Below are 22,856 nucleotides of genomic sequence, written 5' to 3'. Positions count from 1 at the left end.
AAAAAAAAACACAAGGAAAACTTCTTTGACAGCCGAGCTAACGAGGACCACCTTGAACGAGGGGGGTCGCGGAAAATACCAGAAGGGGGGGGGGGACGGACATCGGGGCGAGGAACGAGCGGAGGGGTAACTGAGGCACCTCTCTCTCTGTGAAAGTGCCCCCCTCCAGACCAGCGATTGCGAGCCTGCCGCGCTAGAAGAAATAACTCAGCAAATTAAACACACAAGAAAAAAGGAGGAGAGACCAGAGGAGCCCAGCAGGTGTCATTTAGCATATCTGGCCATTCAAAGAGAAGAGCGGGGGTGAGGCGGGGGCAAGGTGGTGGGGGGGGGGGGGTGAGTGAGGGACGCCATTCGAGCGTCTGAGCCCGCAAAGCGCGGAGAGCGATGTTGGGCCCCCGGGACGCTGGCGGGCGTCTGTGGCGGGATTTACGTCCTGAGAAGCCTCCTCGCCGCGGCCCCCGGGCGGGCGGCTCTCCCGGGCTCCATCTCAGAGCACATAAAACTGCTGCACAGGGAAAATGGAGCAGCGGCCATAAACGGGCGCTCTGCCACCTAATAGAAAACGCAGAGACTGCACCGCAGCACACGGGGGGATAGTTTACCACCATGGGGCCGTCCACCTCTCCCTCTCAATCTCTCCCTCTCTCTCTCTCTCTCCCCCCCTTCTCTCCCCCAATCGCTCTCCCTCTCTTTCTCTCCCTCTCTCCCCCCCTTCTCTCCCCCAATCGCTCTCTCTCCCTCTCTCTCTCTCCCTCCCTCCTTCCCTCTCTCTCTCTCTCGCTCCCTCTCTCTCTCTCTAGGTGAGGAATCTACACAGGTTTATGGTTTATGGGCTGTGGTGTTAAAAAAGGGGTGGGGGCGGGGGGACATAAAAAATATATCCATTTAGAGGCACTGGCTGTCGTTTACGAGGCAGGGGAGGAGGCGTACGGAACCCTGGAGCAAAACACGTAATTAAAACGAAAAACCGCCATCAGCAGCGCGAAGGGGCGGACGCCTCCCCTCGGAGAACGCGGCGTGGGGGGGGGGGTGGGGGGCGAAAGGCGGGGCGCTTCTCGTCACCCGAGCGCCGCCCCGCGATAAGACGGACCGCTCGGTGCCGGCGGCGGGCCGCAGATGAAGCGAAGCGGGCCGGGCGAGGCGGGGGCCCTGGGGAAGGCGAGGAGCCGCTCAGATACCGCCGGGGAACTCCAACCGCCGCGGCCCCGTCTCTCCACGATACCGCTAATTACCTCAAACAAAACCTCCGCTAACACAAACGAGAGAGAACACTTTCTTCTTCTTCTGTTTATTTTACACACAGGCCTTCGATTCTTCCCAAAGGAGTTTTATTTTTTAGGATAATTTTTAAAGAAAACGTACGCGAAAGCGGAGCAGAAAGCGTTCGAGGCAGAGAAAGAAACGGCGCTAACGCGTATCGACACCTTTAATTAGGACGCCGCGCGCCGCGAACGTCACACCGGAGAGAGAGAGAGAGAGAGAGAGAGAGAGAGAGAGAGAGCGCCGCTGTTTACTCCCTAATCTGCTGGCTGTTCATTAAATCGCGCTGACCTATAATCTTCATTACAGAAACGAAGGTCCCTCTTGACAAGCGCTCTACATCACGCGGGCGGCTAACGTAGCGCCCGAGGATAACCTTCAGCGCAAACCGCTACGAGTCGCCCGGCCGGCCCGGCCGCGGGCCCACAAATCACCACCGCGCCGGCGGTAGCCTGACCCGACCCCGCGTCGGCACAGCTGGTTACTAATGTGAGGAGGGGAGGCGGGTCGTCCGAGTTTCGGCACCTGCGGGGAAGGCGACGGGAGGCGGAGAAAGAGAAAGAGGAAGAGAGGCCGCTCGTCTTCGTGCCGGAGTCGTGAGTCAGGCCCCTGCTTAGCAATCGCAAACAAATCGGATCAGCTTGGCCCCGGGGTCAGACCCCCTACCATCACTGTGGCTACGCCACACTCCCTGACCCCCAACCCCACCCCCCCGCAGTCTGGGTTGAAATATGACTCCACCACTGCTGTGGGGGGGGGGGGGGGTGGGGGGTGCGCAATATCAGGCTAGGACAGCCGTTGGTGTAAATGACCAGCCCCGCATAGCGCGTTCCACACCAAAATGAAAACACACCCCCCCTCATGGGACTGTGATGTCATCGGAACACCAGCAAAACAAATTAAAAGCGTGTCACAGACGGCAGATGGGGGGGTGGGTGGCGGGTGTGGGGGGGTAGGGGTACAAGCGCACAAACATGCCTGCTTCAACCGTACGACAACGTCCGACAAAAATCTAAACCGTCAATCGAAAACCTAACCCAGCACATGAGAAGGGTATGAAACGCATAACCTGTACTTATCACTACCCTGACCTGCACAAACAGGATATCAGCATTCCGCAGCAGTGCGTTTACCTGCTGCAATTACACAGTCATTTGCAAATGCATCCCTCGGCTTGTTCATTTAATTCTTTAAGGCTCCGTAAATTGCTTCTGAGATTTACTTCATTCAGAGGTGCAAGTCCCTGCACTGCAAGCATTTTGGAATCATTTTAACAAGGTGATTCATTTGCGTATTACAGGAAGAGGAGAAGTACCAGTGGCCACAATAAATTACCATCATCAAAAGTTCCGCATAGATTTAATAATCTTCCTCTGCTAATAAATCTAACAAATAAACCAGTCACCGTGGCATTCACTCACTCACATATAATTTTTATAGTAAGGTATATATCGGGGAATTCATTACTTCAAGTAGCAATTTCTCATCGGACCCATTATTTGTCTTTTTCATGATCTTCCAAACTGCATTTCCCAATAATTACCAGACACTGAACACAAAGCAGACGTCATACATGTAAGCTCAACAACAAACAAATTCAATAAGCAGCATACTATTTGCCTGACTAGTCTAATGTTACAAGTAAGTACACTATTCTGGGTAGTAAATAAATCATTCAAAGATACAACAGCATTCAAGACTGCTGTACATTTACAGTATACAAGTACAGTGGGTTGTTCTTTTCAGTTCTCTGAAGTTGTTCCATTTTACTTTGATTTATAAATGGCATCAGTGGGACACAACAAGCAATTTAGTGTGTATTTAGCATGTGCTCTGTGTGCTAGCAATGTTCTGTCATTATTTCGGTGAGACCTGGTCACATTTCATGTAAGGCAATCCCATCTCTCAAGATGGCTGATATGAAGGTTCCCCATTAAGACAATTCAATGAAAACAAGCTGTAAAATAACAGGCCAGCACCTAATAGTGAACAAAAATAATGTTTCTTAATGACTTCACTTTATTAATATGTACCTGCGTGGCAGATGAATCACTCATACTTTTTCTCATAAGAAATTTCCTTGTCATCTTGTGTGTGACAACTAAAATAATAAAATGGCTGTACATACTGATCCTGAGGTGTTAAAACACACATAATATACTGTGGTGTGTGTGTGTGCATATGTGTACACCAGTGTGCGCAGGGATTAGCCTGCATATGAGGTCACACACAAATTAAGAACATATTCTGCAAGACTGCAACACATAAGGATAAACAGTTTAACAACGCTATCCACAAATGTATGGTGATGATTCTATGCACACACACACACACAAAAAGATAACAAACAGATGGTTTTAATATTCTGGAGGCTAATTTCTCAACAATTAAAAACACAGCGAGACATTAACATCTAATGAAACATTTAAACTAATAGTAAGTGCATCTGCCATTAATTTCCACACAGTAAGGTCTTGTTTTCCTTCAATCTGTTCTGTGTTAGGGAGAACTTTTTTCCCCCGTCCCAAATTTATTGAAGTATAGAATTAACAACTGTTTCCAATCAGCAGCCAGCACGATTCTTTGGCAGAGAACACCCGAAAACCGCAACGCTATTAAAGATTCATTTATGCTGCCATCTCTTTGATGTGAAAACTAATAAAAAGAGACCCCTTCCCCCAATCCAAACGGCCAACGAAAATTGTGTTATTTTAACCCTATGCTCGTTCAAGCATGGAGCAGGCAAACAAGCTACTTATCACTTATCTGAAACGGACCAACTGAGAAAGTGAATTGGTTTCTGGTGGTGTGGAGTGGGGCCAAACAAAACAGAAACTTCTCTTGAATTTTATACATGAATTTGAAGTAATGATTACCACCGCACGCATAAATCCAGTTTCGACCGGGTAGTAAAAATCTTGGAGTGTCATTTTAATTCATGACAGCCCCTAAAATGTGCTGAATTGCACCTAAGAAAATCTTCCATATTTGAGCTGAACAAACAGTACCAGCCAAACCAAAACGCCTCTTCGGCCAAAACACGATGGAATAAACTTCGGTAAAAACACATCACATCGCGCTATTTTGGTTGCGATTTTATACGATCGCTTTGCAGCAGGCTGAGAACGACGCCTTTCGGTCGCGTTTCTTCCGCGCTTTACAGCTGCCATAAATCCTTCAACCAGGCGAAACAAAATTACGGCGCAATAATAAGAGCAGCTTACATGCGCGCATTCCTCCGAGCGCACTCAAAATGGCTGCAATTAGATCGCTCTTTGTCGGCACCATTACTATAAAATCAGTCCCGGTCAGACTGATGAATAATTGAAGAGCTAAATAACCGTCAACGAGCTCTGCCATGTGGGCGACGGCAGGGCGGACGTTTTATTCAGACAAAACACATTCGTTCAATTATTCAAGGTCTCCTTTTTTATTGGTAGAAAGATATACAGTGCGTTCTCCGCGTGTTTGGCTGGATATTTATAACGCCCTTTCAAGGTTTAAAGGGCGTATTATTAACACATGTCGTCAGTTACCCAGCCAACGCGAAACATTCTCACGTTTCTGGAATTTTCTGTCAGTGTTAAAACACTGTCCCTACATTGCAGGAACATTGTCAGAATGTTCTTTCTCAGCCCACGTGCTGAATGGGTGCTGTTTCCCCAATGCAGCAATGGTGTGAAGACCAGGAATTTTAAAAGCGGATTTTCTGCTACCTGCTGAGATTACGGTTGAGCTGACCCACATCGAGAATATTAAAAAGAGGGATTCTTACACATGTTTTCTACCCTGAGCATTTTAACAGAGAAAACTGGGGTTATATAGCATGCTAGCCTTTGGGATTCTGCGCCGCGAGCTCCTGGTTTCCCTTAGTTACGCACAACAGCAGCAGCTGCAGAACCGTACGGTAATAAACTCTGAACAATTTAACGGCTTTTTATTGTTCTGCTGTGATGTCTCAGAACAGTGAACCTGTCCTCCCAGGATCCGGCGGGTCCCACTAGGGCCACAATGAAAGAAGATCTCATTTACCTAAAAGCGCTTATAAATTTTTAATTTGCTTTAACAAGTAAATTAACAAGTCCCTCATTCAGGCAAGTTTTACGGCCAGCCACCGAGGGAGGACCATGAAAGTTTTATAGATAATCCACTGCTAGCGAGCCTGCTTATAATAAATCGCCTATTTCCTGCCCCACTGTCAAATCCCCTGGTTTCCCGTGACTACCCTTTAAATAACTCCTCTATGCCACCTTCGCAGGTCCATATACAAGGGCTATTAAAATGTTGAGCCTCTGCGCGGTCCTTGCAGACACTTTAATCCTTTTAACTTGCACTTCTGAGGAAACTACTGGTTGGCACTCCCTGTGCCATTCATCTCTGTTCAGAAGGTTAATAAGAAAACGGTGACAAAGGAAATAACCTTAATTATAAAATCTACCATAAAATGTACTGCACAATTACTATGCTATACATAAATGGAAAATTCTTCACAGTAAATAATACACTATGCTAAAAAAACGTGTGAAGAATACATCTCCATCTCTCTCTCATAGACCTGGGTGATTCCTGTGCCTAGGTGGCTTGAGATACTAACTACATTTCCCATCAGTCCACGCAGGAAGTCCCACATGGGGGCTCAGGCTACACAATTTCCATCTCGCAGACAGCAGCAGTTGTAAATAATTGGGTGCACTTAACCTGCAGCATGATTCTCTAAATAAATAAATAAATAAATAAATAAACGCGTGAAAGGGGGAGCGGGGGCAGTCATGGCCTCCAAGGGACCGCGAAAGCCTCCCCCCCCCCCCACCCCACATCTTTTAGACAGGGGCAATGCCTTGTGTGGCAGAGGCAACCCGTGTGGCCCGCCAATGACCCTCTTCCTGCTCGGAGGCCAGGGATATTATTAAACATCACAGACGACTGCGGCGCGTTGTCCCCGGATGCGTGCTAGCGGGCCTGCCACCGCGGATAAGGGTCAGGAGGCAGAGCCATGGCCACAGAGTCCGTCTCATTTATTCATTCGCCGGGGCTGTTTTAGTGTGACGAGAGTTAAAAATAACTTCCCCAGCGTCGTCATCGCATCAAGCCCCCGTTCCCTTTTTCTCAACAACCCCCCCACCGAACGGTTTCGCCCTCCGCTCGCCTTGGGACACCCCGTCTCAATGTCACAAACGGTTTGGGAACACTGCTGTTTACTCCGGTTTCATGTAACGTGTCAACCTTTCTTCTCCCTTCTCCGATGATAGCAGTGGAAATGCCCCATTTAGCCCAGTTCCCCCCCCCACCCCACCCCCCCCACCCCCTCGCTGTTCTCACGCTCAAGTGAAGCCGCGACCTCTAACGACCTTGTCCCGTGTTATTACCATCGACAAGGCGACCCGCTCGCATATTGTCTCTGACTAGCTTAAACAGCTGAAGAGGATTAGCGTCCGCCATGCCGTCACACAAATGTAAGGTTCATGACACCCAACATGTGCACGCATGGCCATTATAATCATACCAGACAGGAGCCATGTTAGCTCTGCGGAGGCTACATGGACGACAAGAACAGATGCACACAGCTGTAAAAAAAAAAAAAAAAACTGTGGCATGCATGCAGACTTGAAGAAGACTGAAAAAAAAAATAGCCTCCATCAACGGCTTCGGATTTCAAATTACAAAGACCCCCCCCACACCAGCTATGCAGCGCAAGGCTGTAAAGTACCAATGCATGCGGACAATTCCCAGATTTAATAATGAACTAAACCAGAGGGGGGAAATAATATCGACTGAAGAGCCGGGTTATGTGAAATCTCACCAGAGCACACTGTTATTGTGGACACAGGTGGGAGGTGGTATCAGAAAAAAAAACCCTCTCGCTAAGGGGTTGAAACGGGCACATTTAAGGGCGATGGAGGACACAGCGCCCCCTAGCGGCAGACCTCCCAGGGCGGGGCGGGAGGCGGCCAGGCTCGGGGCTCTGGAGCGCCGCCATGCCTCCAGCTGCGGGGGAGGCATTAACCCCCCCGCCACTCCCCACCCCCCCCCCCCCCCCCCCCACCCCGCCTCCCCCTGGCTACTCTGTCTCATGCTTATCACCACATAACTATTCATCAAAGAAAATTTGTGCGCAATTAATTACATTATTCCCATGTCCCCGCCGCGGAGTCCTTACTCCAATATCGGCTTTCACTGGCGGCCTCTTAAGCCGGGGACCGCGTGCCAAGTCACATCTCCCGAGCCGGCCAGTCTCAATAAAAACCGCGCTCCTCTCTGCTCGCCGAGGCTATCATTTCTCTTTTTTATTGCCATTTATTTCCCTCCAGGAATACACTGCCAGTATATTGGCAGGACTTCCAGTATATGGAGGCAATGAAATTTAGCGCAGGCACTTAACACCGGGTCAAGCCTTTTGCGCGCGGCTCATGTGAGGCTGTAATATGATAAACAAATGCTTCCAGTCGGAGGGGTTTTTTTTTTTCTTTTTTTTTTTTACGTTACAGGAATAGCGCAGGCATCGCCGCGGCGACGGAGGCCAGGGAAACGCAGCCCTCGGAGAAGAAAAAAAAGAAAAAAAAAAGAAAAAAGGAAAGCAAGGCCAGGGAACCTTGAAAATGGCAGAGAGACAACGCTCACACCCGCGATAAAAGAGAAAGGAGGGGGGGGGGGGTGGATCTAAATAGGTCAGTGCTGCACCATTATCCAGAGCCCCCAACCATAGATAATCACAATCTGTACCGTAATGCAGTAAATAAACCGCTAAATGTCTAATAGAGATTAATTTAAAGTGATTCCACTCAAACCTTTTAGAGGGAGCACAAATAAATGCACGCAATTTGCACTAATTTGCAGCCCCTAAACAACTGCCGAAGCCAAATTAATTGCATTACAGTATGACCAGAGTGGATTAGGGCTCCTAATAGGCGCTCGGATAAAAACGCTTTTGGACAAGGGTATCGAAGGTCGCGCTCGTAGAGGAGGAGGAAATGCCCGGGCGTGTATAATCAAATATCCATTTCTTCTGCATTATCTTTCATTTTTTAAACCAATCAGCTCACTTCAATCTGGTAAACGCGTTTCAGGCACATACGCCGCCGTCTCTTATGTGGTTGTGTTAGCGGGTTGTAATCAGTTCACGGGAATCGTTCGTTGCTTTCTTCCGTTCGGGCCCCGAGTCTTTGGTACACAAGCCTGGTCTGCTGCTTTGTGAACCCCAGGGGTAAGCCGATCGCCCCCCCCCCCCCCTCGGTACAGCAGGTACAGCTGACTCCCAGAAACGGGATCCTCGGGTGTCCGATGCCGTGTTTTGGCTGGCCCCGGGCTGCGGACTATAATGAGGCCGCGTTCCACACGGCTTCCGCGATTGGCTCCCGGGCCCGCAGGGCGAGCAGACGGGCCGGAAAAACCGCTTACACGCTCACGCTTCTTCTTCTTTTTTTGGCCGGCCGGCCCGGTCGACGGGCTGGGCTAAGGTTTCGCCGCTAATGCCCTCCGTTAGCCACTCCGCGTAAACGCCTGTACGCAATTAGAAACCCCGCGAAACAAGGGGAGACTCGGACGCCAAAGTATCTGCTTACGGTGCGAGGAATGGAATGAACGTGATTGGTCCAGAACTGAACGAGCTCGCTCCGGCTAACGAGGACTATTTAACACGCACGGCCATATTTTCGGAGCCATCGACATTCGGTTGACTTGACAGGATAGCGTATGGATACACATAAACTTCCTCAATAACAAATTCCAAGCCTCAGTCTGAGCAGAGTAAACCCTGGGGCGCAGGTTTTGGTCTGGTCGTAGCTAGCATCGGCAAAATTGCATTTAAATCGCATTTACTTAATATGCGTTTGGAATGTCCAGTTTAAACTCTGAATGGGTCGTTACCGTGGTAACTTAGTTTACAGAGAGAGTGTAACTGCAAATAACTTCTAGATGAATTGCCTGCAGAACAAATAACTCTGGGAAATTTGAAACGAATGACATAATGAATGTAAAACGTGTCATTACACATTGCTATATGCCACCGTAACTCGGAGAACATATTTAATCTAAGTCGCAGTAAAATACACACATAAATTCATAACACAGTGTATTATGTGTAATGTAGAAAACAAGCTACTCCAGGCGTAATTAGGTGTAATGACATGATGTTGAGCACATTAAGATACGTGGTCCAGGAAAAACATTACCCACATGACCTGCTCTGTTTCTAGGGTTAATGACAAGTGCAATTAGTCAAAATGTCACTAGTAGCCATCGAAGCACTCGCAATTCTATCCCCGCTTGCAAGTCTCGCAACAGAGTGACGGAAAACTACAGTATATATGTATAAAACAGCCCTCAAGTGTAAATGAGTTTAAAACCGCGGGGTTTCTCTCCACAGAAACAGAGGGGGTCATGGGAAGGAAGCGAGCCGCTTCGCCGCGGAGAGACGCTCGGGGAGCGAGGCGGAATGACGTATTAGGGTCCTCTCTCTCTCCGTACGAGGCCTGTGATTTAGAATGTGCGACCGGGCTGTCTGGCTTTTTTTGAACGACGCCCACCGGGGGGGGGGGCTCCCTCTGATTTAAGCGGTCTCGCGCCACTTTCCGACCCCCCCCCCGCGGAGAGGCGCGCGCGTTCCCGTCGAAACGGGCATCTCCGGGCCCTACGACGTTCTGTTGACTCCGCGAACGCTAATAAGGGGGCCCGGTAGCTAAGCTACGCCAGGACGAAATTTCCCCACGGCTCCAGCAGGGGGGGGCGAAGCGAGCGACGGAAAATTAACCGCACAAAGCCAAAGCGCCTTCCTCGCCAAGGTGAAATTACGATATTAAAAAAAAAAAAAAAGATTAGAAAGTGTTAATCGTCCCCAATCACATTCCATTAATTCCCGATGCATTATTCAAAAGGCCGAAGATGAATTACTCTACTTACCGAATTACAGCAAAAAAAAAAAAAGGGAGAAAATCTTCAGGCGCAAAGATAAAATAATTGAATTCCTCATATGACGAAAATTTTATATGAAAAAAGTTCTCACCGTTATGAAGGCCTGCCTGTTAACTTCAAATAAAACCATCTCTGAATTCCAGCAAACTCCATTTACATGAATAAACAAACAAACAAACAATGATTGTATTACACTGAGGCTCTCCAAGACCACCAGGGACAAACAACACGAAACAATATGGCGGCAAACAGGAAGATGTAATGTGCGGATCATAACTATACCGCGGAAAAGAGGGAGCAAACGTACACCTCCACAGTCCGTCAAAATCCAGACGGTCCTTGTCTCCCCGGTTACCACAGGAAGACCTGCTCCTAAGACCCTCCTCACCCACCTACCTCCAGAGGGCACAGTCATTCGAAATATCAGCAAATCCATTGTTTAGAGGCCTGGACCATCTCTGACCTGTAGATTAGATCAGCTTAGTAAAATTATTAAAGCCATTTTCTATTTTTTGCACGACCAATAATTTAGTAGTTTTACAATTTTATGGCACAGTCAAACGTTGCATAAATCTATGTGAAATTTCCCCCCCCAAAAAATACTTAAATATTAAGAAACGCAAAATTTTGATGAAAAAAATGCGCCCTGTCACCTTGATTTACACGGTACAGGAAATAGCTACCTGCCACCTGAGATTTGCCGGTTCCTACCCACGGTGAGGCGGCTTCTCAGAAATAGCTCCCCACCTGTGTCCAGCCAAATTATAACACCCAGGGGAGTCATAACGTTTCCCTGACAAAAGGAAGTTCTGCATCAGCAAGCACAAAGGGACCTGTTTAAGCCTCTCAACAGCCGCGTTCCTGCGCAGAATTACCCCAGATTGAAATCGGGGTTTTAAACGGTGCTCTCCAGGGCTGCTGTGGCTTTGGGGCGAGACGCACAAGAGAATTACCCTTCGACCTCCCCCCCCCCCCCCCCCCCACTAACCACCGTCACCCCCCCCACCCCCCCCCCCCCCAAAACCCCTGGAGAGCGTGCCCTCTCGTTGTTTATGTTTTGGTCCAGACTTCCTCCTGCACGCACTGGACTTCCTTCAGACCATTAATCACGCTCACTCTTTCTTTTCATCTTCTTCTAAACCCCCCCTTCAACCCCCACCCCGTTTTCCGTTTTTAGCCGTTATCGCATCTTTGCCGGGGCGACGGCCCCGGCGCGCACAATGCCGGCCTCCTCCCTCCGCCGCCGGCCCTGCCCGGCCCCTCTTTCTCCTCCGCCGCTCTCAGGGCTACAAATGTCAACCGCAGGAAGGCAATTACGGGAGTAAAATGACTTCCTGGCTGTTATCGCGGCGCTCTCTCGCGCGCCGGGAGAATGGCTAAAAGCCACCGTGTAATAGGCACAGTTAGAGGTTTTCTCCTGGGCCCGGGCCAAGGCCGCTAACCTCGCTATTAAAGGCCCAACAAGCTTTGTCAATGCAATCTGCCGAACGCCGTGAGTGACAAGCGATCGATATTCCCCACTCTCCCGGGTCATCACCGGTGACAGAGGCCTAAGCAATAACACAGCCCCGGCAGCCTTTTCCAACTTAAACGCTTCCCCCGCCACAATATTTCTTTTTTTTTTTTTGTCTCGGGGCCTGCGAGCTAAATTTCCCGCCGATCGAAAGCGGGCGACGGGGAGGGGTAAAGGGGTCTGAGGGATTGCCGCGCGTCTGGATTGATGCCGGGGCCGGTGGCCGGGGCGGGGGGCCCGGGCGGACCGGGGGAAACGGGGCGCGGGATAAATCGAAAATGACTGGCTGCCGAGTTTGTAATCTGCCAGCGCCGAGCCCCCCCTGTAGCAACGGGCCTAATGAAAAAGAGCCCTGACAGGCCGGAGAGATGGAGGGCCCGCGGACCAGAGAGAGAGAGAGAGAGAGAGAGAGAGACAGAGAGAGGAGAGAGAGAGAGAGAGAGAGAGAGAGAGAGAGAGAGGGGAGAGGGAGAGGTAGAGAGAGAGAGGGAGACAGAGAGGGAGAGGGAGAGAGGGAGAGGAGGGGAGAGAGAGAGAGAGAGAGAGAGAGACAGAGAGGGAGAGAGAGAGGAGGGGAGAGAGAGAGAGATAGAGAGAGAGAAGCGGAGAGAGAGACGTAGGGAGAGAGGAGGTGAGAGGGGGGGGAGAGAGAGAGAGAGGGGGAGAGAGGGAGAGAGTGGGAGAGAGGGAGGGGAGAAAGAGGGAGAGAGGAGAAGAGAGAGAGTGAGAGAGAGAGGAGAGGAAAGAGAGAAAGGGAGAGAGAGAGAAGGGGAGAGGGAGGGAGGGAGAGAGAGACATTGAGATAGAGTGAGAGATATAGACTAAAAGGGAGTGAGAGACAGTGTGTTGTGTGTGTGAGAGGACAGACAGAGTGACAGTGAAAAAGACAGAGACAGCAAGATAGAGTGAGAGAGATAGAATGAGTGAGAGAGAGAAAGTGAGAGAGAGACATAGTGTGTGTGTGAGAGCAAGAGAGAAGGAGAATGTGCATTTGCTCTTGTGCGTGGAGGTGTTTGGAGCAGGTTGTGTGTGGTAAATAATGCACGCCTAAGCACCAACCCCCCCCCCCCCCCCCCAATCTCCCCCCCCCCCCCCCGCCCGCACATCCCCACACACACCACCCCGCCGGCGCTGTTACCCTTTTAAATCAGCTCCGGTGTAAACGGAAACAGTCGCCGCGTTGCTCCGCGCGCCGCGCGCCGTCAATTAAGCCTCAAACGCGTTATTAATGCGCGCGTGTGCGCGTGCGTGTGCGTGTGCGCGGGCCCTCCCGTTACCGTGGGGACACAGCCCCCGGCTACGGCGACCCCCCTCCTCCTCCTCCTCCTCCTCCTCCTACGGCGAGCCGGGCCTGCTCCTCGGTGCGCAGGTGAAGCGCATTCCGTCAAAACCCGACGCAAGAGCTCCACCTACTGCAAGCACCGCCCAACGCCCCTTCCCTCCTTTGTTCAGGCACCAGATTTTGCTCCCTGAGAGGGGGAAAAATTGCGCCCCCCCGCCACACACACACACACACACACAGTGGCACCGGGCCTTGCTGTTATGTCGGCCATAAATTATACATAAATATATAAATTGAATCTCATAAGCGTCTTAGGAAATATGAACTCTTCCCGAACAAAAGCCACTGTTTGTTAAAAGCCGACAAACAAAATATTTCACATGCAAAGGAACAGACGTCCGCTGTCTGCATTAACTGTGCTCTTCTCCGCCATCCGTAAAATAAAATAAGAATAGCTAATTGCGCAAGGTGGCAAAATATTAGCATTTTTTTTAATTTTATATTGATTCCGGTGTCCTGAACGCAATCACGGAGCCTGGAGGACTCGGGGGAAGAGGGACGAAGTTTGAAACAGCTACGGAGTGGAGTTTGAGTTTTTTGCCTCTTTCTTTGCGACTCTGCAGGCGAGGGGCGGGGGGGGGGGGGGAGAAACCCGGTACGTTCTGAGCGTTCAGAGGTGGGGTGTTTGCAGCAGGCACACCAGGCTCCTGTCTCCAGATCTGAAGCCTGTACCCAGGGATTCGGGCAGAGTTGCAGGGATGTAGGTGTGTTTCTCCGAGCCTCTCTGTCCTCAATATGCAAGGCTTCACCTCCTGACAGAAGGCAAGGTCACATCAGCAAGCAAACAAAAAAAAACCCCAAAACACTGATACACTGTGCAGACAGGCCTCTCTGTTACCCTGGTCTCAATAATTAATGTTCATTTTCCATAAAATAATGCAGGAAACAGCCTGAAAAACTGCTTCAAGCTAGGCAGAGCAGCAAACGCAGGAGTCTGTTGACAAGCCAGCCCATTAAATGAAACGCTGTGCGAAACTTTGGATGAAGCCCAAATGACACTCTGTATGGGGCTGGTGAACAAACAACATCCCGTTCTGAATATTTCACGCAGCCGATTGAGAAACGCTTAAATCCGAAAGGCCCTCATTGGCCAAGCCGCCGGCGCCCTTCGGACCAACCGCACGGCGAGGTGCGTCAGCGAAGACGAGGCCACAAAAGGCAACGTTCCCTTTTTTTCATTTCGTTTTTTTTTTTTCTCAAATCCGTGACTTCCTGGAGGATCGTCGTGGAGAAAAGCCATCTCCCTCACAGCACGGCGGCCATTTCGGGGCCCGGTCCTCAGTGACCGCACTTCCTGCTGCCCCGCTGGGCTATTGAGGAATCCATGGCGGATATCAAATCATCCGTCTCCCGTATTCCACGGTTGCTTAGCGCTGCGCAAAATAGGCGGAGTGTATTTTTCTTCTTTTTTTCTTTTTTGAAGGCAACAATGTAAATTATTTTTGTAACCTGCAGCACAGCAATTTGTTCAAAGAGCGCAAATGAATAAAGCGGGCAATCTGAAAGACAGCCTCCGCTGGGCCTGAGGTTTGCCTGTGGCTTCCAGCCGCTTTGGAAAATGAGGTTTTGTAGTTTAGGGTCCTTCTCATTCCAACTAAGGTTGGTTTTTTTTTTTTTGTATGACACAAATCCAGTGTCGAAGGGAAGAAGCTAGACGGGGTGGGGGGTGTACTAACAGACAGTCTCACAGAACCCTAAATTGCCACAAGGAACAATAACCTCAAATCAATTCAGTGCTGAAATAAAGCTACAAGGCCAAAAAAAAAAAAAAAAAAACTTAATCCAGACAGAGAAGTGGTTTTCATTATAAAATTTTCAGTAAGCCTTTTATCTGAGGATGTGTCCGCTCCTGCCTGGAGTCTTTGTTTTTTCTCCCCCTCCCGCTTTTTAATCCTTCTGAACTGGCCGTCTGTCTCAAAGATGAGCCTTGAGCAAACACTCCCTGAGCCAGAGATCACGGGCGCCTTATCGGTGCAAATGTGTTATTGCTGGCAGACCCGCGCGCGTTCTCCAGCCCGAGTCAATGGGACGGCCGTGAATCCGCGCTAAAGCAGCTAGCGCCCGGCAATAAAGTCCGCTCCAGCTAATGAGCAGTAAAAACAAACGATAACCTTCGGCTGCACAACTCGTCCGCGCCGATAAGATTAACCGTCGCCAAGGCGAGCGCTATCAGCTAGCGGCGGGTTTGGGCAGCGGGCTCGCTCACACACACACACACACACACACACACACACACACACACACACACTCACTCACCTGTGTGTTACCCACACTCACCACCTCTTATCGCTGCTTAATACCCACGCTGTTTTACATCTATGAGGGTATTTAAGCTGATAACGGGAGGGAAGATAACGCAGCGCAAACTCCGTATCTCAAAAGCGGCTGACGGTCTGCAGAAATGCAGCAGAATTTAAAGCAAACACCCCCATCCACGCTGCGCTTTAGGCCATAAATATCGCAATCTACAAAAACAGAGAGGAAACAAAATGGCACCCGAGAGCGCTTGAGTTTGTTGCACAGGAGCAGATGAAACAGGTGATGAAACAGGTTGCTTGTTTCTTTTTGCTAGCCTACCAAACATTGTTATCTAACTTGCATACTACATGTCAATTTATAGCAAACGCATTGTATGTACACAGGAGTGTGTTTGCTGAAACAATCCAGGTTGAACTCCCTGCTCCACAACATGCCTGATACAGTGTATGCAGATACAGGAAGGAGTCTTTTTTTTGTCTGCTATATCTAAAAACATTTAACCTATGTAGATTAAGTTTTAAAATCTGTGACCGCTCAGAGCTTTGAATGGGACCGTTCTTCTGCGTCAGAAAGCGGTTTTTTTTCGAGAGCAAATCCCGGCGAACGCATTTAGCCGGATTTGGACGCGCCGGCCGCGGCCGGGCCGACCGCTTTTCCGCGGGGTTTAACTTCCTGGCGAAGCCGCGGCGCGCGTCCGCTAACGCCCGCTTCTGCGCTCTCGAGCACACGCGGCACCTCTCGCTGTTTGACTTTGAGGCGGGCGACGGGGACGGGGACGGGGGGGTATAAGCAGATTTACAAGGCGTGTTATTTAATAGTTTCATCAATTATTGAAGGCTTCCACGCGCGCAGCCCTGAGCTAGCGCGGCGCTAGGCCCGGGCCGCGGGGCTGGCGCGCCGGAGGAGAGTGAAAGCGATTGTTTTATGAATTATGGAAATGCTGCGCCGCGTGACGACGGGCGGCAAACTAGGTTTATTCTCCAGAAAATGTGTTTTTCTTTTTTTTTTTTTTTTTTTAAAGAAAAATAAAAAGGGGGGGGGGGGTGCAAACTTTAGAGTGTGGGAGAATGGCAGGGGAGCAGGGGATTCGGGGGAGGGATGCTTTTAACTGCAGGCCCCAGAGAGTGAGAGTGAGAGTGAGGTACATGACAACCTAAAACACGGCACAGTGGACGCGGGGGAGGGAGCATCACTCATTAAGCAGTCGGCTCTGCCGTTACACTGGCCCCACAAGCGCTGCATTACTGTTAGGATGTGTGTACGCATGTGCACAACATATGTATATAAACATAAACACATGCACACACACAGGCAAGCATACACATATATACACACACACACCCTCACACACACATGCACGCACACACACACCACAGGCAAGCATACACAGGCAAGCATACACATATATACATACACACACACACACAACCTCTCACACACACGCACACATACACACACACGCACGCACACATACACATACACACACACATGCACGCACACACACACACACACACCCTCTCTCTCACACACACACACAAACGCAATGGGACAGAGTGGGCCCAGCCAAGAAAACGCTTCTCAGGGGGATTCCGGCGGGCTAAATTATAAGCACATGTATAAATAATTAAAGGCCCTGGAACAAATGGGGAAACAGGCACTGAAGGTAGAGGCCTGTTTCATGCCTGCACACAAACCCTCCCTCCCCCACCGAGTGTGTATTTTTAATGCACTTCTCTGTGGGAGTTACAGACATGGGGCCACCCCTTATAGTCAGCCCTAAAATAAATAAATAAATTCCTAAAAAAAATTCTAACTCTCCCCACTGTCTGCCCTGCGAGCTGTTTTCTTCCACCAGCTCTCTCAGCATGGAGAATAACAGGAGCGGCGGAGGCTGCTACCTCGCCTTTCACCTGCAGATGGCGCTGCATGACTGCTGTTCGGGGGAGAGGGGAAGGAGAGAGCGGCCCCTGTGTGTGCTGTCACAGGTACACAGAGTCCCCGGGGCCAGAATCCCACTCTGCACAGCAAGGGGGGGTGGGGGGGTGGGGTGGGGGGTGGCAGGGGACAGGCTGATACTGCGGTGCTTTGGGGTTTCAGTCAATTATTCCTTTTTTTGATGCGCAAATGTCCCTCCAGGACTGCAAGACTCACTGTATTTTATTATTTTTTTTACCTGTTTTTAAGTAGCTGTATATTACAATGTTCAGGATAATTCCACACCCCCCTCCCCCCTCCTCCCCCCGCAACCACTTGCATGATGGAACTGATCACTTTGACAGTGGGACTTCAACAGCAGAAAAAAAGGTGTAGACCTACCTCTACTGCCACTTATTTACTACTACTGCTATTACTGCTACTACCACTACTTCTATTCTTTACCCATTATACTAAACTGCCGTCTAAAACTACTTCTATTACTACTACTGCTGTTACTGCATCTACTACTTCTATTACTACTACTGCTACTTCTGTTACTATAACTGTTATGGCTATTACTGCTACTACTGCTGTTGCTATTGCTACTGCTACGTAACACTCTATAATCTGCTGTCAAAACAATATTTTTACTTAATTTATGGGTGTGGACGGGACCTGCCCCAGTTTGGTGACCCACACACTAACCCAGGCTCAAATGCGAGCCCACAGCAGCGTCCCCAAAGCGGGGGCCGGGGGGGCTGCGCTGTCTGAGATCCACACACACTGGGGATAACGTTTGGTTATGTGAGGTGAGGTCACGCCAGAGGAACGCTGAGGCCTCCCACACACCGCTCACCCTGAGGTCAGAGAGAGCCGACCTCACACTGACTCTGCAGCTAAAGCAGGCCTCATACTGACTCTGCAGCTAAAGCAGGCCTCATACTGACTCTGCAGCTAAAGCAGGCCTCATACTGACTCTGCAGCTAAAGCAGGCCTCATACTGACTCTGCAGCTAAAGCAGGCCTCATACTGACTCTGCAGCTAAAGCAGGCCTCATACTGACTCTGCAGCTAAAGTGCTCACTCAGGACAACTGTGGAAAAAATCTGTTAAAGGAGAAGGGGGAAAATGTGTGACGTGTGTGTGTGTGTATATGCTATATATATATATAAAATAAATAAAAACAAATATATATATATATATACACACACATAATATATATGTATACAGTGTACACACACTACTTTCCAAATGTATGTGGACACCTGAACATCACACCCATAGTTTGGCACTGATGTTTTATGCACCTGTTGGCAATGGGTGTGGCTGAAACAGTCAAAACCTCTAATTAAAAGGGGTGTCCACATACTTTTGGAAATTCAGTGTGTATACACACACACATGCGTCTAAATTCTCACGTTCGTGAAAACATTTCCCCCCCATCGCCTTCAACGTCAAACTTTAACATAATGCAGTCACACTCTAACAGTGCAAACCCATCAGCATCTGCGTTGTTAAATCTGACTGCATTCACATTTGAGTTACAGTACAAGCAAGATGCAGAGGCAAAGCAAAGTGCACAGTCCGCATTGCGAACAGCGCTTTTCGTACGAGGGTAAGAGTGAACAGTTTAAAGTATGACCTGCAAGCAAAGCATCCCTCCGCGGCTACCTTTAGCCGGCTAAACAAAAACGGCGATGGCTTCCAAAGATGCGTCTGACTCAGCTAGACCGGCGGCACTTAACATTAAGCAAATGACTCCGGGTTCCAGCAGCACTGAGTGCATGACAAACAGCAGCACTTAGCAACTCGCTAGCAGTCTGGACTGCATCAAACATCCGGTACAGGAGAAGGGGTGTAGAAGCAGGGCTGCAGCTAGCTCTGCATTTCAAGGAATGTTTTTATGAATATTTAATTAAGTGGTTTAAAGTTTCAGGATCAATGTACCGATTAATTCAGCTAATGGAAAAAAAATTAACCAACAAATTATTTAATGGGCTGACAGACTGACATATAGAGCTGAGTATTGTCAGGTGCCCGACCACACAATCCACCTGGGGATGTTTTTAAAAAAAAAGTAAAACAGCTGTTTATTTGTGAACAGCAGAAGTAACACAAAGGAGCCGCACAATGCAGCCAAATAACAAACAAAAAACTACACAGAGGCCCTTTGAAATTCAATGAGCTCCCACACAATACATTTTAAACAAAGGGACTTCTGAACGCTCGCGAATGCTCAGCTTTAGCTTTTGTTGCTCAAACATTTGCACTCGAAACCGCATAAAAAAATAAAATAAAATGAGCATGTTTCAAGGAACCGTTTTCTTTTTTTAAAGCTACACTCGGCTAACTGTGAAGTAGATAAAACCAGCCGGTTAGCCCCTGTGCTATAGTGGGCTGTGCTGCTAATGAAAAGGTCAGCGGGCGGTACACGGGGGCAGTCTCCGGTGAAGGCCGGGCCGGACTCCTCGCTCTGTCTTCTGTGTGTGTGTGTGTGTGTGTCAGCTGGGCTTTGATTGGGCCCACGGGCCATTTAGCAGTGCAAAGTGACTTTTCTATTTTTAATTCCCCAACCTGGAGCGCCCTGAATTATTCATCGTCTGCGCCTGAGCCTGAGCCCCGTGTCTGTGTCTGTGCTGGCGGGCTTGAAACGGAGATCCCCCTCCTGTTCTGTTTCGGGAAAAAAAGCGGCCTGCTCCGGGGCGACGACGAGGCGGGCGGGGAGGGGGTGGGGGGACGGGCGGCTGACGTTGTTGTTTCCCCCGGTGATGAGGTGGGCGGGACCGGGGCAGACCGGGACACGGGGCCGGTTTCGTTCAGCACCGCTCCAGCGGGACAGACGTCCCTCTGGTGGCGGAAACGCGCCACTGCGGGGGGCGGGGCCAAAGCGCGGGAGGACCTCTGCGGGGGGGGGGGCGGGGGCCGGAGAGTGAGAGGACCCGACTCGGACACCGCCCGCCCCCACGGTGCAGACGCAGCCCGCCATTCTCAAGGACGTTCCGCCAACCCCCCCTGCCCGCCTCCCCCCCCCACCCTCCCGCCACTACTGCCCACGGCTCTAAAAATGCTGATGCTCAGCCTAAGCACAAATCATCGTTTGCACACAAGGTCTGTCCGCAAGGAAACAGAAGCCAACCCCCCCACCCCCGTGTGATGTAACCAAGACATCACAAACCCAAGGTAGCCCCCCCCCCACCCCTCATCAGCCCTGAAACACAAACACCTTCTGTTAAACATCTATTATTAGAGCCCTTAATTCGCCATCATCTACTAGCTCACCAGAGAGCCATTTATCACAAACATGGAGAGACCTCCACGATGAGGGACCTCAGCATCCAATCAAACGAGGTATTTATCAAAATTAGCTCCATCCCTCAGCACATTACCCCGCGACAAAGTTTATACTAATAGCGCTGTGATTTAAAAAAATGAAACTAACCAAAGCGAAATTTGTTTTACTGTTGTTGCAGCTATTAACTTTCCGTTACTTCCAGCTAAGTGCTAGGGTGGATACTACTTCCTTATTCTCCACTGCCTCGGGCGTAAATCCTGAACACGAAAAACAAAAACAAATAAAAAGGCATTTTAATCGGAATCCATTCACCATTCACAACAGTCACCCTAATGTTCCTTAGATCTGGAAATGCTGAACGGCATTGCCTTTTGAAAATACCCTGAAAGCACAGTGCCGCAACAGCTTCAACGCTGCTTTTCTTAACTTGAACAAAGGGGCTTGTTTTAGCGGTTTGGCACACACAGTACACTATAAGAGCCGTTTGTTACTCTGAGGAAAACATACACAACACCAAACCCACCAAAGATAACTGAATATCACACTGAACTAGATCTCAGACCTATATGCTCACCTCGAATCACAGAAGGCTGATGTATTTGTCAGTATGTGTACACCAGGGGGTGGCCAAGCTTACCCAAAAAGGGCCGGTGTGGTTGCAGGCTTTTGTTATAGCCGAGCATTAACACACCCGATTCTATTATCATGGTCTTGATTGAAGACCATTATTAGTTCATTAGTTGAATCAGGTGTAATAGTTTCTGGGCTAAAAGAAATACCTGCACCCACACTGGCCCTTTTTGGATAAGATTGGACACCCCTGGTGCACACCGTCTGATTGAGCTCATTAGCACAGGAGCCATCATCGCTGGTTACCGAGCCCAAAATGTCTGAAGAGGGAGATGGTGGTGTCAGTACAGACAAGATGGAGGTGGTGGCCAGCGCAAGAACAATGTAGCTTTATAGGCCCAGTAGTACAAATATCAACCAGTTACAACACAAACACTTTCTCAAAAAATATCCTCCATCCACACCATTAGTGAGGCCTGAGGATATATTGCCCCCTAAAACCTTAATTTTCTAAAGAGAGCAGCTCATATGGTATAGTATTGCATGCTGATATTGTTAATGATCCAACACTGAGATACACACAAGGTTGGGTACACCAAAGGATTCCTTACATCATCTAGGGTTCTGCGTCATCTAGAGTTGAGACTCTAATAGAAATTAGCCCAACAAATCATTCTGAACACACACAAAAAACAGGATCAATTTTCAAATCTGAATTTGTCGATAAACATAAAGGACTTCTGGACCATTGTGCGCCGACACAATATTAACATTCCAGGGAACATCGACTCCGCGCTCTCTCTTCCCTCTCCGTCTCTTTGTAGCCGCGGGCTAATTGCACCGATTTTAGATAATTGTTATTAAAAACAACAGCAGCGGTGCTTTAAAAAACGAATCCCCAGAGGAAAGCCCCATCACGCCGGGAGCGCACCGCGCTACATAATGGCTTCAATCAGGGCCCTCTCCTTTCGTTCTGTTCTCCGTTGCTGGGCCGCGGATAATGGAGGACGCGTAAACACTCTGCGCCGCCGGAGCCTTCCGGAATTAAAACGAGCGCCGCGGACTCCGTTTTCATCTTTATCTTCTCTCTCAATTTCTCACACGGACACGTACGGGCACCCAGGAAAACCTCCGTTCTGAATTCAATCTTAGCACGGCGCATTTGCAGCGCTACAACAGCACCAAGACCAATGTTATTTACATTTTTTTTTTTTGAAGCTGTGAGTACTATTGAAGGTAAAAGAAAACGCACGTTCTTTTATGCATCCTGTTCAGATTATCTACGCACTCCCATAAATATTTTTCTCACCAGGAAGTCTGGGGAAAAGGAAAAAAAAATAACGGATCACTGCCCCAGTGTAACATTTGTATGACATACTGATGTTGTCGCTGCAATGCAAATGGATTAATACATTCAGCACAACAGAGTGCACATGCCATTAGACTGCATTGCACCGAGGCCCTTCAAACATCCTGTGGTTAAAGGGGAGTGACAACACACTGCTTCTTTCAACCAGGAATTTTGCTGATACAGTGTCAGATAAGACGCACTGTGTACCCAATGGTATTTTATTTTTATTTATTTTTAAAAAAACATATTCTGGGTTAACACAAAAAAATTAAATGTTATTTTTGAGTAAAGCTACCCTTTAATGGATCTTATATCACACTCAGCACGGTAAACTGATGTGACTGTTGTAATATTTTAAGCAAAGGCACAGACTACTTTGAACAATTTATTTGATGGCCAGATGAATTATATAAATACAAGTTTATCTGAACCACATTTACTTC

The 22,856-nt window shown here is 49.0% G+C and overlaps 1 protein-coding gene across 5 annotated transcripts in view; it reads right to left on the bottom strand.

The window, feature by feature from the left end:
- The window catches only part of auts2a (activator of transcription and developmental regulator AUTS2 a), a 354,802-nt gene that overhangs the window by 213,771 nt on the left and 118,175 nt on the right, over window positions 1–22,856 (bottom strand). The gene's annotated exons all lie outside the window — the stretch shown is intronic.

The sequence above is a fragment of the Anguilla anguilla genome, chromosome 9 (assembly GCF_013347855.1).
Source record: "Anguilla anguilla isolate fAngAng1 chromosome 9, fAngAng1.pri, whole genome shotgun sequence".
Classification (NCBI taxonomy): domain Eukaryota; kingdom Metazoa; phylum Chordata; class Actinopteri; order Anguilliformes; family Anguillidae; genus Anguilla; species Anguilla anguilla.
Note: the sequence above shows the minus strand (reverse complement) of the source record. Positions and strands in the feature narration are given on the sequence as shown.